At 40.5% G+C, this 12,994-nt stretch overlaps 1 non-coding gene across 1 annotated transcript; it reads right to left on the reverse strand.

The window, feature by feature from the left end:
- Window positions 1-8,038: 8,038 nt before the first annotated feature.
- On the reverse strand, window positions 8,039-8,110 carry TRNAA-AGC. The gene has a single exon. It is a non-coding gene; the product is annotated as a tRNA-Ala (tRNA).
- Between the last annotated feature and the right edge of the window lie 4,884 nt (window positions 8,111-12,994).

The following is a 12,994-nucleotide window of genomic DNA, read 5'->3' on the forward strand; positions in this document are numbered from 1 at the left end:
ATTCGGAATGTTTTTGTAGTGAATATAAACTTATTTTCCTGTTAACCAAGAGAGTCATGTTTTAATTTAATATAGATTAACAAACTGTTATGATTCTGTCTCTTATACACATCTAGATGTGTATAAGAGACAGCAAATTATTGGACCTCATGAGACTTACTACCACGAGAACAGTATGGGGGAAACCACCCTTATGATTCTATTTTCTCCCACTGGGTCCCTCCCACAACATGTGGGAATTGTGGGAGCTACAATTCAAGATGAAATTTGGGTGAGGACACAGGCAAATCATATCACTATCCCAATGGGATCCTCCTCCAAATAGACCTGTACTCATAAAGAAAAAAAAAAAATGTGAGTGAATTGAAAGGGTAAATAATTCACATGAGATCTCCAGTCAATTTGATGCAAAAGTGCTCAACTAACATCAGAATCCAAGATAGCTGACTGAGGGATATGAATATCAATACTGGAGTACGGAGATTGTCACAACTGCAGTGACTTCATATTACCCTCAGTTATGCTTTCTTTGTTGAGAATAGGGTGATTTGCCATAATACTAGTTAGTAGCTGTCAAGAATTGAATTTTGTCCCCTGAAAATTCATGTTCAAATCCTACCCTCAGTACCTCAGAATGTGATCTTATTTGGAAATAAAGTAATCAAAGAGGTAATTAAATTGAAGTCATATGGAGTAAAGTGAACCCCTGATTCCATGTAACTGATGTCCCAATAAAAAGAGGAAATTTGTCTGGGTGCAGTGGTTCACACCTGTAATCCCAGGATTTCGGGAGACCGAGGTGGGCAGATCACCTGAGATCAGGAGTTCGAGACCAGCCTGGCCAACATGGTGAAACCCCATCTCTACTAAAAATACAAAAATTAGCCAGGCGTGGTGGCAGGGGCCTGTAATCCCATCTACTCAGGATGCTGAGGCAGGAGAATCACTTGAACCTGGGAGGCAGAGGTTGCAGTGAGCCAAGATCACGCCACTGCACTCCAACCTGGGGATAAGAGCGAGACTTCGTTTCAGAAAAAAAAAAGGGAGGGGGGATGGGAAATTTGAACATACACACACATGCAGAGAGAATGCCATGTGAACATGAAGGCAGAGATTTGGTGATGCAATCACAAGGAATTTCAAAGATTGTCAGAAAACCACCAGAAACTAGAGGAGAGGCCTGAAACATTCTCCCTCACAACCCTCAGAAAGAACAAACCCTGATAACACCTCAATCTTGGACTTCTTGCCTCTGGAACTGTGAGATTATAAAGTTCTGTTGTTTGAGCCGCCTAGTGTGTGCTATTTTGTTATAGCAGCCCACGGAATCTATTGCAGTAAGCAGCATCCTCTGAGAAATAACTAAGATGTGTCCTAAGATTTCCCCCAAACTTTACTAAAATGAACTTATTTAAAAAGAAAACTAGTAAATAAGGGGTGAGATGAAGTAAGTGTGACAGGTTCATATGCCTAATTAAAAAGCTGAACAAAAATTTGAATTCAAAGATAGAAGAAAATAAAAGGCGCAAGGAAAAGTATGTGTCAGCTTAGCGATCCCAGTCCATAGTTTCTGAGAACAACCAGAAGTGGGGATAAACAAGGACCACTCAGAATGGGAGTATCTCACAGATGTGTGGGAAGAAGAGAGGTTGAGCCTGGGAAGAAAAGTTAAGCTAAGAATAGGAGTTAGAAAGGATGGAAACCAAAGGATAGCACAGGGATGGTAGAGGAAGGGGCCATCGTAGGAAGTGGTAAAAGCAAAGACTGTGAGCTAGGAGCACAAAGCTGGCTGGATCCTGAGGGTAATGAGTTACTGTAGTGAGTGTAGTGAATGAGTTGAGGTGGGGGAAAGTAAGAAAATCTGGAGAACAGAAGATGGAGATGAATATGATCTGAGATTAAGGTGGGAAGGTAATTTAGGAATAAGGGATGGAGTGGGTGCACCGGAGAAGGTATTTTGAGGTAGGACACAGAAGTGAGAGGCATAGCTGGTGGCTACAGAGGGGACCCTACAGAATGGGTAGACTCAAGGAGAAGCTAGAGAAATGCCAGTTGGGAACACCACATCAGCTAGAGGAATAAGACTGTCGGTCAGTGGAAAGCAGGCAATTGGCAGGTATCTATGCTAAAATGTTGGGCATTTTGCCCTAATATAACTTTGCCATGAGATTGAAGTGCCATTCAGTGTCTAGTGAAGAATGTTGGTATATCACGTGTGTACCATCTACATTCACCAGTGATTTTAATACAGCATTTGTGACACTGGATTACCAGAAAGTCCTTTCAAACTTCTCTAATGGTAGCTTTGACACTAGCAACTTAGCACAGTACTCCAGTTTAGTCCTTTTCCAGCCTGAAAGGCTATGTTTGAGTTCGGATTTCACCATAATGAGGCAAGAGAAAGTAAAAGTACTAATAGTTAAGCACAGTAGAATTGCTAGTCCTATATCAAATGGATTGACTTTGAGAAGAAATTGCATTACGTCAAGTAGCCTAGGAATATGAATATTAGATCATCACACTTTGGACTATTACTCAAGTGAAATAGTTATTTGAACCATAAACATGCATTAAAAATCTTGATGAGCAACCAGATATAACTGAAGGAAAGATGAAGTACTTGACCTTTAAAGGTAGAAACACAGTTACATGCCACATAAGGACATTTTGGTCAACAATGAGCCACATAGATGACAGTGGTCCCATAAGACTGATTATAATGGAGCTGAAAAATTCTGATCACCTAATGACATTGTAGCTGTGGTAACGTAGCCCAGTGCATTATTCACATGTTTGTGGTGATGCTGGTGTAAACAAACCTACTGCTCTGCCAGTTGTATAAAAATATAGTACATACAATTATGTACAGTACCTAATACTTGAAAATGATAATAAATGAGTATGTTACTGGTTTATGTATTTACTATAATATACTATACTTTTTATTGTTATTTTACAGTGTACTCTTTCTACTTATTAAAAAATAACTGTAAAACAGCCTCAGTCAGGCCCTCACAAGGGATTCTTGAAGGCATTGTTATCATAGGAGATGACAGCTTCCTTCTTGGTATTGCCTCTGAAGACCTTCCAGTGGAACAAGATTTGGAGGTGGAAGATGGTGATATTGACAATCCTGACCCTGTCTAGGCCTAGGCTAATGTGTATGTTTGTGTCTTCATTTTTAACAAAAAAGTTTTAAAAGTTAAAAAAAAAAAAAAAGCTTTTCAGTAGAAAAAAGCTTATGGAATATGAATATAAAGAAAAAATGTTTTTTGTACAGCTTTACAGGTGTCTGTGGTTTGTTTGTTTGTTTGTTTTTGTTTTTTGAGACGGAGTCTTGCTCTGTCACCCAGGCTGCAGCGCAGTGGTGTGATCTCGGCTCACTTCAACCTCTGCCTCCCGGGTTCAAGTGATTCTCCTGCCTCCGCCTCCTGAGTAGCTGGGATTACAGGCGCCCGCCACCACACCTGCCTACTTTTGTATTTTTTTTATTTTTAGTAGAGATAGGGTTTCACCATGTTAGCCAGGCTGGTCTCAAACTCTTGACCTCCAGTGATCTGCATGCCTCAGCCTCCCAAAGTGCTGAGATTACAGGCATAAACCACCATGCCCAGCCAGGTGTTTGTGTTTTAAGTGTTATACAAAAGAGTCGAAAAGTTTTTAAAAGTTAAGTTTACAAAGTGAAAAAGTTACAATAAGTTAAGGTTAATTTATTATTGAAGAAATAAATATGTTTCATGTAGCCTAAGTATATAGCATTTATAAAATCTACAGTAGTGTTCAGTAATGTCCTACATCTTCACATTGACTCACCACTCACTCACTGACTCACCAAGAACAACTCCTACCAGTCCTGCAAGACCAATTCATGGCAAGTGCCCAGTACAAGTGTACCATTTTAACGGAGTGCAATGGCGCAGTCTCAGCTCACTGCAGCCTCGACCTCTGGGGCTCACTCCATCTTCCCATCTCAGCCTCCTGAGTAGCTGTGACCACAGGCATGTGCCACCACACCCAGCTAATTTTTGTATTTTGTAGAGATGGGGTTTCACCATGTTGCCCCGGTTGGTCTACAACTCCTGGGCTGAAGCGATCAACCCGCCTTAGCCTCCCAAAGTGCTGGGATTACTGTCATGTGCCACTGTTCCTGGCCCCATTTTTATCTTTTGTACCACATTTTTATTATACCTTTCGTATGTTTGGATACACAAATACCACTGTATTGCAATTGCTGACAGTATTCAGTTCAGCAACCTGCTGTACAGCTTTGTAGCCTAGGAGCAATAGGCTGTACCATATGGCCTAGGTGTGTAGTCGGCTGTATCATCTGGGTTTGCATAAGTACACTCTGTGATGTTCGCACAATGACGAAATCATCCGACAGTGCATTTCTCAGAACATTTGCCCCTATTGACACAGGACTGTACAAAGATTTTTATCTTGGACCTGGCGTGGTGGCTCACGCCTGTAATCCTAGCACTTTGGGAGGCCGACGCGGGCTGATCACGAGGTCAGGAAATTGAGACCATCCTGGCTAACACGGTGAAACCCTGTCTCCACTAAAAACACAAAAAATTAGCTGGGCGTGGTGGCGGGCGCCTGTACTCCCAGCTACTTGGGAGGCTGAGGTAGCAGAATGGAGTGAACCCAGGAGGAGGAGTTTGCAGTGAGCTGAGATCGCACCACTGCACTCCAGCCTGGGTGACAGAGCAAGACTCCGTCTCAAAAAAAAAAAAAAAAAAAAAAGAAAGAAACAAGATTTTGACCTTATGAAAAAATATTGTTGTTGGAGATATCTCTGACAAAATTTACCCACTTGAACAACAACAATAGATCTAGTATGGTTTTAAATGACCATTTAAAATGACCACAGTATAAATGTAAAATGACCACAATATAAATGTAAAATGACTACAATATAAATACATACCCATATCATAAGGGGAAAAAAAGAGAGGAAGAAAACTCCAAATAAAAAAAACCACACCAAACACAGCCAATCAAAAACCCACCAGTAATTCAAGTTCAGCATAGTAAGTGCATGAAGTAAAACCATTTAACCCAGAGGCACAGACAGAAGCCTCAGTGAATGATAGCAGCTCTACCTTAGTGCTTCCAGAGCCAGAACTCATGGCCTGGGGCCTATTTTACAGTTCTGTAAAATACAAAACTATTTTCTGGAGCTACAGAACTGAGGCTCCTGCAGGAGGCTGGGAGACTCCAGAGGCTTTCCCACCATGGAGAGGCTCTTAGGGAAAATAAGGGTCAAAGCGGTATCTCTGTATCTACTGGCCCTTTAGTCATAGACACATGAGCAGTTCGCAGACATTTTAAAAGTCAAGGGCCGGTGGAGGTGGTGTAACTTAATCTCGCCAGGTACAGTTCGGCCAAGCAGAGAGAAGCTTCTATTTTACGTTTTGTCTTTCCAAAATTGTCCCAGGACTAAGAAATCAGAATTGCCACTTCTTGAGATCCCTACTTTGCAAAGCTAGTTATTGGGGGGAAAAGCAGATCCCTTAAGAATTCAGGGCCTTCTGGGATGGAAGAAATAGACCCTTAAGCCCTATTCCCTCAAATTGAAATTTGAGGTTATTTGCCAGTGGTCTGAGATGGTTCCGACCTCATCCTAAAGCAAGGGAAGACAATTGAAACAAACTTATCTCATGGAAAAGGGAAGTTGATAACTTGGGACTGTCTTAAGTAAAAGTAAAGGCTTGTTTTAATTTATCATATGACTCTAGGTTCCTGATAGGAAAATTAAACATTTTTTTAAACAATATTTCAAAAGATGGCTATTTTAATTGGGTAAAACCAGGCCTAATTTTCTGTAGCTTTTCTGCCAAAAGAATATTAAGAGAAGCAAAAGGCAGAAAGGGGCAATTTTCTAAAAACATAAAAATGAGCAGAGAACTGAAACCTCAGGAAAAATCTTCTATTTGCTGATCCTATTCCTTAGCATTGAAAAGCTAAAAAGACTCCTTTTTGTTACCAGATTGAAACTCCTCTGAGCCTCCATTTGGTGGTTTGTACAAAGTCTTGTGCTAGAGAAAATTAGATGTGAATCAAAGTTAATTAGCGAGGAATATAATTTGTTCTTTCCATATTAAGGAGAAATGAGATACAGCAGACCTACAAGGTAATGTAGGAAAATCTTCACACAGTTTATTCTTAAATTGTGATCAATAACCTCTCAGTAATTTAAAATAAAATACATCATGGTGGGTAGACAGAAATTTAACAGTGATTCTCTTTTCTTTCTTGTCTGTATTGGGCAAACCCGGGAAAGTTTAAACATTCAAGGGAGGAAATCTGGCAGTGTTTGGCAAGAACCTCTAAAATACGAAGTAAGTTGTAACCTGTGGTCAACTGGGGATGAAAGGCAGACTTTGGGGACTACCCTACACTGCAACTAATATAAAGGACCTAAGAGAAGGATGGTAGATGGGAAGAGGAAGACTGTTACATGTTATGCACTGAAAATGCAAATAAAAGTAAATAACTATAAATCTATCACTTAAATTATTTGCTGAAGGAATAAATGGAAGACTCAGGCTTTCTGTGACCAAAATAAAATAATCTTTTTTTTTTTTTTCTTGGAGGGGATGTAGAGCATGCATAGCTTTAACCTGTGGGTAGCTGAAGTATTAAATCAGTGAAATGTATAACTTCTCTAGGTCTCTTATATGAAATACATTTAGGGAACTGATGGGGAAAGAGTGGCACTGAGGGCCACTGGGGGCAGATATTAGGAGTAGAGTGAGGATGGAAATTTCAGTTAAGAAACATTCTCCAAGACCCTCCTTTTCTGAATGCTTTTCTTATTTGTTAAAATATTTTCAGGACAAAGGAAAGATCCTTCCAGAAAAGACAGAAAATGTTTTGCCAACGACTGTTTTTATTTAGGGAAACTACTGAACTGCCCCCTGATTCCTTACCGCATCTCTGTCTTGTCCGAAGTTGGAAGTTGAGACTAAAGCACCAAGATACAAGAGACTCCGCATCCCAAAAGGAGATTTTTGTGTATTCTGCGAAATACACAAAAGAGCTAGCCCAGGAAAGTCCTCACACACGTGCATGGTATAAAAGCACCAGTTTTAAAAAGAGAAGTGTTTTTGTTTTTTTTGTTTGAGAAGCACAATTGAAGTGAGCAGTTTTAGAATCAGTGAAGCAAATTTAGAGATTTCAAAAGAGATCAATACAGAAAGGATCAAATCCACACAATCACGGGAACGCTATGAAGTCACTGGCAAAATGCAATCACTGAAGGAAAACGTCAGTGTCAAAATGCTACTATTTCACCTCTTTGTGTACGATTTCTGAGCGAACTGCCACGTTTGGAGACGCTAAATTTACCCAGTACCTTCATAGCCTCCGGCCTGGGAAGAGTACATTTTCTTTCCTGCGAGCTTGAGGAGAAATCCATCTTTTTCTCATTGAGCCCCAAAAGGTGAAACCTGAGACCGGAGCTCAGCCTACCGTGGCATCCCCCACCACAAACCCAGCACCAAAACTCAGTGAAAAGATGAATTCGTTCACAGAACATCCACTTAGGATTTTTATTGATAATTGTCCTTTTATTGATAAATGTTCCTTCCACCACCGCCCTAATGGAACAGGGTCCAAAGTCACTCATCATATGTAAATGCGGCTGAGAATGGAAAGGAATTTTTTTTGTTTTGTTTTGAGACGAAGTCTCGCTCTTATCCCCTAGGCTGGAGTGCAATGGCGCGATCTCGGCTCACTGCAACCTTCGCCTCCCGGGTTCAAGCGATTCTTCTGCCTCAGCCTCCCGAGTAGCTGGGATTACAAGTGCCTGCCACCACGCCCGGCTAATTTATGTACTTTTAGTAGTGACAGAGTTTCACCATGTTGGCCAGGCAAGAATAAGATTTTAAAAATGAAAGAGCTACAAGCGTAACCAAAGCAAGATATAAGTATGGAAGTCGGGGGCAAGATGATTAATTTTCAGATTCTACAGAAGTGGGCTGTGACTGTTTCTGTAAAAGAAAGATGGTTCTGGAGCAGAAATACAAAAGACTGGAGATGCTGGGGATCGAACCCGGGACCTCATGCATGCTAAGCATGCGCTCTACCACTGAGCTACATCCCCACCTTGAGAAATACTGCTATTTAAACTACTTTTATGAAAGAATGTACAAATTGACCTCTAGTTTTTTGTTTTTAACATTTATATTTATTCTTTCATAAATGAACGTTAGAATTTTCATTTCCCCTTTTTGTAGTCCTCTATCACCAAGAAATTCTGATCAACCGGCATCTTGTGGACATTTGGTAAGGATTACAAACAGACTAGAGGAAATTTCAGTTAAGAAACATTCTCCCAGACCTTCCTTTTCTGAATGCTTTTCTCATTTGTAAAACGATTTTCAGGACAAAAGAAAGATCCTTCCAGAAAAGACAGCAAATGTTTTGCCAACGACTGTCTTTACTAAGGGAAACTACTGAACTGCCTCCAATTCCTTACCCCCTCTCTTCATCTTATTCCCAAACTCCAGAAGCCGCTACGCACCTTTTCTTAGAAAACAAGGAGGTAGTGAAGGAATTTCTGTTACAAAATTAAATTCTTTCCACTCCGTTAGCAACTAGGACGGTTAAAGGGTAAAGATGTTGGATTGCCTCCCGCGGCCCCCTGATCCTCATTTTTTCCAGAGAATACAAATCAAATCCGGAGAGTAGGAATCCTCAGATCCTACTCTGATTCTTTGAAATGAAGAGCCCAGAATGAAGTTGGAGACATGTTACTTCTAAGATTGAGGCTAAATCTCTGCTTCTGTGGCGCATTATTTCCTGTAGAGGGAATGGTTCTCTCTACAGAAAATGTAGAGAGATGGTTCGGAACCCTGTCTCACCAAGGGAACAGAAAAGGCTTTGTACCTGCGTAGAGAGTTCAGGAAGTCCTCGGTTACAGTCACCTGTGACCGAATCTGGAAGGATGGATAGGAATGTCAAGTAGAAATGAGGGGAGGGCTGTGCGTGGGAGTGTCCAGAACGGTTGGAGTTGGGAGAAGGAGCAAGGTGGGGAGGAGGCTATAAAAGGTAGCTTGGCAAGATGACACCAGCAATTCTCACCCTACCTTGCATTTACAGCCTCCAGAACTAAATGTTCGTCCAGAACTCCGGAACTAAATGCTTGTCCGGAGCCTCCAGAACTAAATGCTTGCACTTGCAGCCTCCAGAAATAAATGCTTGCCGTTTAAGCCACCCAGTTTATGGTATTTTGTTATAGCAGCCTGAGCTAACTAAAAGATGGAGTTTATTAAAGAAATGGACATGTGTCAATGAATATTATAAAATTCATTAATCTAATGCAACATATTAGAGGATTAAAAGAGGGAAAACATGTAATAATCACAACACTTTCAGAAAAGTTTTCTCATTGCTGAGTGGAAAATAGAAGTAATAGTACTAAATATCTTTTCCAGATCTGACATTCACATAAACATGCACTACTCTAGACCCCAGCACACACCTGGAAGGTAAGGAACAAATCTTACAAAAGACTCAGACAACTATTAACACCTCTGCTTGGAAACAAGATTTTTTTGGAATCGTAGTGTGTCTTCTTGTTTCTTCCATCACGATTCACTTTGAACTTTAAAACTGGTAAGTGTGGGAAGTGAAAATCCCTGGCCAAGGTAGAGTGACAGGAACCAGAGTTACTATTCCACCTGAATCAACCAAAAATTTCTAAAAAGGCAAAATCTGAAACAATGAACATTAGACAATGAAGTACGGTGATCTCTGAGAAATGAGAAACAAGATGAGAACAACGAATGCCTCCGCTTACTGCCTTCAGAGGTGTCTCCAGGCCACCACACAGGTGTTATGGTTAATTTTATGTATCAATTAGACTAGGTTAGAATGAAGAGTTGCTCGGTCAAACATCAGTCTAGAAATTTCTGTGAATGTGTTTGTTAGATGCGATTAAGATTTAAATCGGCCGGGCGCAACGGCTCATGCCTGCAATCCCAGCACTTTGGGAGGCCGAGGCGGGTGGATCATGAGGTCAGTAAATCGAGACCACCCTGGCCAACACGGTGAAACCCCATCTTTACTAAAAATACAAAAAATTAGCCGGGCCTGGTGGCGGGCGCCTGTAGTCCCAGCAACTCTGGAGGCTGAGGCAGGAGAATGGCGTGAACCCGGGAGGAGGAGCTTGCAGTGAGCCGAGATCAGGCCACTGCAATTTGCGTAGGCTGGGCACTACGGCTCAGGCCTGTAATCCCACAACTTTGGGAGGCAGAAGCAGGGGTATCACCTGAGGATAAGACCTGCTTAGCCAACATTGTGAAATCTGTCTCTACTAAAAATACAAAAATTAGCTAGGCGTGGTGGCACATGCCTGTAATTCCAGCTATTCAGTAGGCTGAGGTACAAAAATCACTTGAACCCAGGAGGCGGAGGTTGCAGTGAGCTGAGATTGCATCATTATGTCCCAGCCTGGGCAACAGAGTGAGACTTTGTTTCAAGAAAGAAAGTAGACTGAGTATAGCAGATTACCCTCCATTGTGGGGATGGGCCTCACCCAATCAGCTGACTTGAAAGAAAAGGGAAACCGAGGACAGAATTATATCTCCAGGCTGCCTCCAGACTCAAAACACAACATTTGTTAACTATCGGCATGATGTTCCCTAACAAATCCTAAAAGCAAGACCTTAACAATTTATTAAAAAGGAATCCATGCACTGCACTGATTTGGGAAATATAAGTTTAAATCATTGTTTCTTTTTAATAGATGGTTGACTACTCTTTGGTAAGAGAGGAAGGATGGCCTCCCTTTACCACAATCACTTTAAATAATTGTATGGGATAGCCATAATTCCCTATCTGAGAGAGCAAAAAGCAGGACCCTAGAGTGCACTGAGAATACTGATGATGTGAGTTGTTTCAAGAATCAAGAAGGGAATTTCTGGTGGATATATTTTGAGTTGTATTCATTCCATGGTGTAGGCATTCTTGTCTTGTTGTAAAAGCTGCCACCAAGACTTTGGCGCCAGAATTATCTTTGAAAAATATGTATCACATCATGTCACATATGTATCAATAGGTTCATACTGTGCCATCATGTCTGGAAAACAGTCTTAGCTACTGAAAAGAATGTTCCCCTGAACTGGAAGGGCAAGGGAGAGAGGGATGCCACTAGGAGTAGATTGAAATAATATCTCAACAATAAGGAGTCAATCATATAAAGATAAGGAAATGGAACATTCCATGGAGAAGGAAGAGATAAGGTAACAAGTTCTCTGGTAGAAACTAACTTAGTTGGTTCAAAAATGATAAAAAAGGAAAGTGTGATTGAAGTTTGATAAATGACTCCAGAGGCTAGACTTTGTAGAACTTTGTAAAGGCAAATAAGAGTTGGAATTTTATGCTAAAAGTAGTGAAATGGAGGGTGCTACTTTGATTGTTTACCTAACATTCAGTCCTTCTTCCTTATCTTGTAAAAATTTAATTGTTTTCAGAGGGCGATGTGCCTTATCACAGGGGATGAATCATAATGTAATTAAGGCATGGTTCTTAACCTTAAGAGAACCAATCCTCTCTCTTTACAAGTTTTTTGCAGCACATTCTTTAATATCCTGAAATAAAAGTGATAGTTAATTTAAACTAGACACAGATATAATTTTCCTTTCAAATTCGTAAGACTCCTTAACTGGTATACATATGAGAAATAAAAGGATAGTAATTCAAAACAGGTAAGAAGACAATATATATTTCCTTATGGAAATGATTAGGAATGACAATCTTTTTAATACTCTCAGCAAAATCAATAAATGACTATTTTAGAAAACATGATACAGTCAAGTTCTTGTACCTTTCAAAAGAATTAGCTTGAATAAAACAGTAATGAAGGCACAGGTATGTAGTGTTGGATGTTTAAAGCCAAGAGCCATGCTTGCCTTGACAAACTGATTTGTTAATATGGTAAACATTTTTTTTTGAACAAAATTTTTTGAAAACAATTTTTTTGAACAAAACAATTGTTCGGAAATAAAGGACTTTGTATTTATACAGAAAACAAAGGTTTGGAAACTATAAACAGGTTAGTTGTTTGTTTGTTTTCTTACCTACATGAATTTTCAAGAAACCATATAAAAGTCTTGCAGAATGTACAGCAATTTTTCTGTTAGGAGGAATTGCTGTGTTTATTTGTAAGATACTCTTACCCCTTTAAATTAGATGCCTGTAGCAGCCACTAGTCTCTGTGAAAACCAACCCCTCTAAAAATGTCCAAGTGGAACTGTCCTGAGAAAAACTTATTCAGTCATTGTCATCTATTTCTTTTTTATAGCAATTGATTTAGAAATGAGTATGAGACACTGTTGTGGGTGACGCAATGTAAGTACAGCCTTCCTGAGAGGTTTCTGGGGCAAGTATTTATCCTGTTAAAGGACAAATGTGCTAAGGGAGAATGTTCTTTGCTTTTGCCTTTACTTTCTTGCTTCAGAAACACCACTTTGAAGACAAAACACAGTGTTTGGAGCTGCTGTGATCATGAAAGAGACACTCTTGACACTTAAGGACGACAGAATGAAAATGTCGCTGGAAAAAGAAGGTCCTGATCCAGATCCCAAGAAAGGGTTCTTGGATCTCACCCAGGAATGACTTGAAGATGAGTCATAGAGTACAGTGAAAGAGGCAAGTTTATTAGAAACTATTCCATTACAGAGTAGGGTGTCAGAAAGCAGGAGGAGGAACATACTATCCTTTGTTAGTTTCTTCACTTAAAAGAAACTATGAGGGGCCGGGCGTGGTGGCTCTCCCAAAGTAATCCTAACACTTTGGGAGGCCGAGGCCGGCGGATCACCTGAGGTCAGGAGTTGGAGACCAGCCTGACCAATATGGCAAAACCCCGTCTCTACTAAAAATACAAAAATTAGCCAGGCTTGGTGGTGTGCGCCTGTATCCCAGCTACTCAGGAGGCTGAGACAGGAGAATTGCTTGAACCTAGGAGGCGGAGGTTGCAGTGAAC

Source organism: Mandrillus leucophaeus, unplaced genomic scaffold (assembly GCF_000951045.1).
Source record: "Mandrillus leucophaeus isolate KB7577 unplaced genomic scaffold, Mleu.le_1.0 Scaffold392, whole genome shotgun sequence".
Lineage (NCBI taxonomy): Eukaryota > Metazoa > Chordata > Mammalia > Primates > Cercopithecidae > Mandrillus > Mandrillus leucophaeus.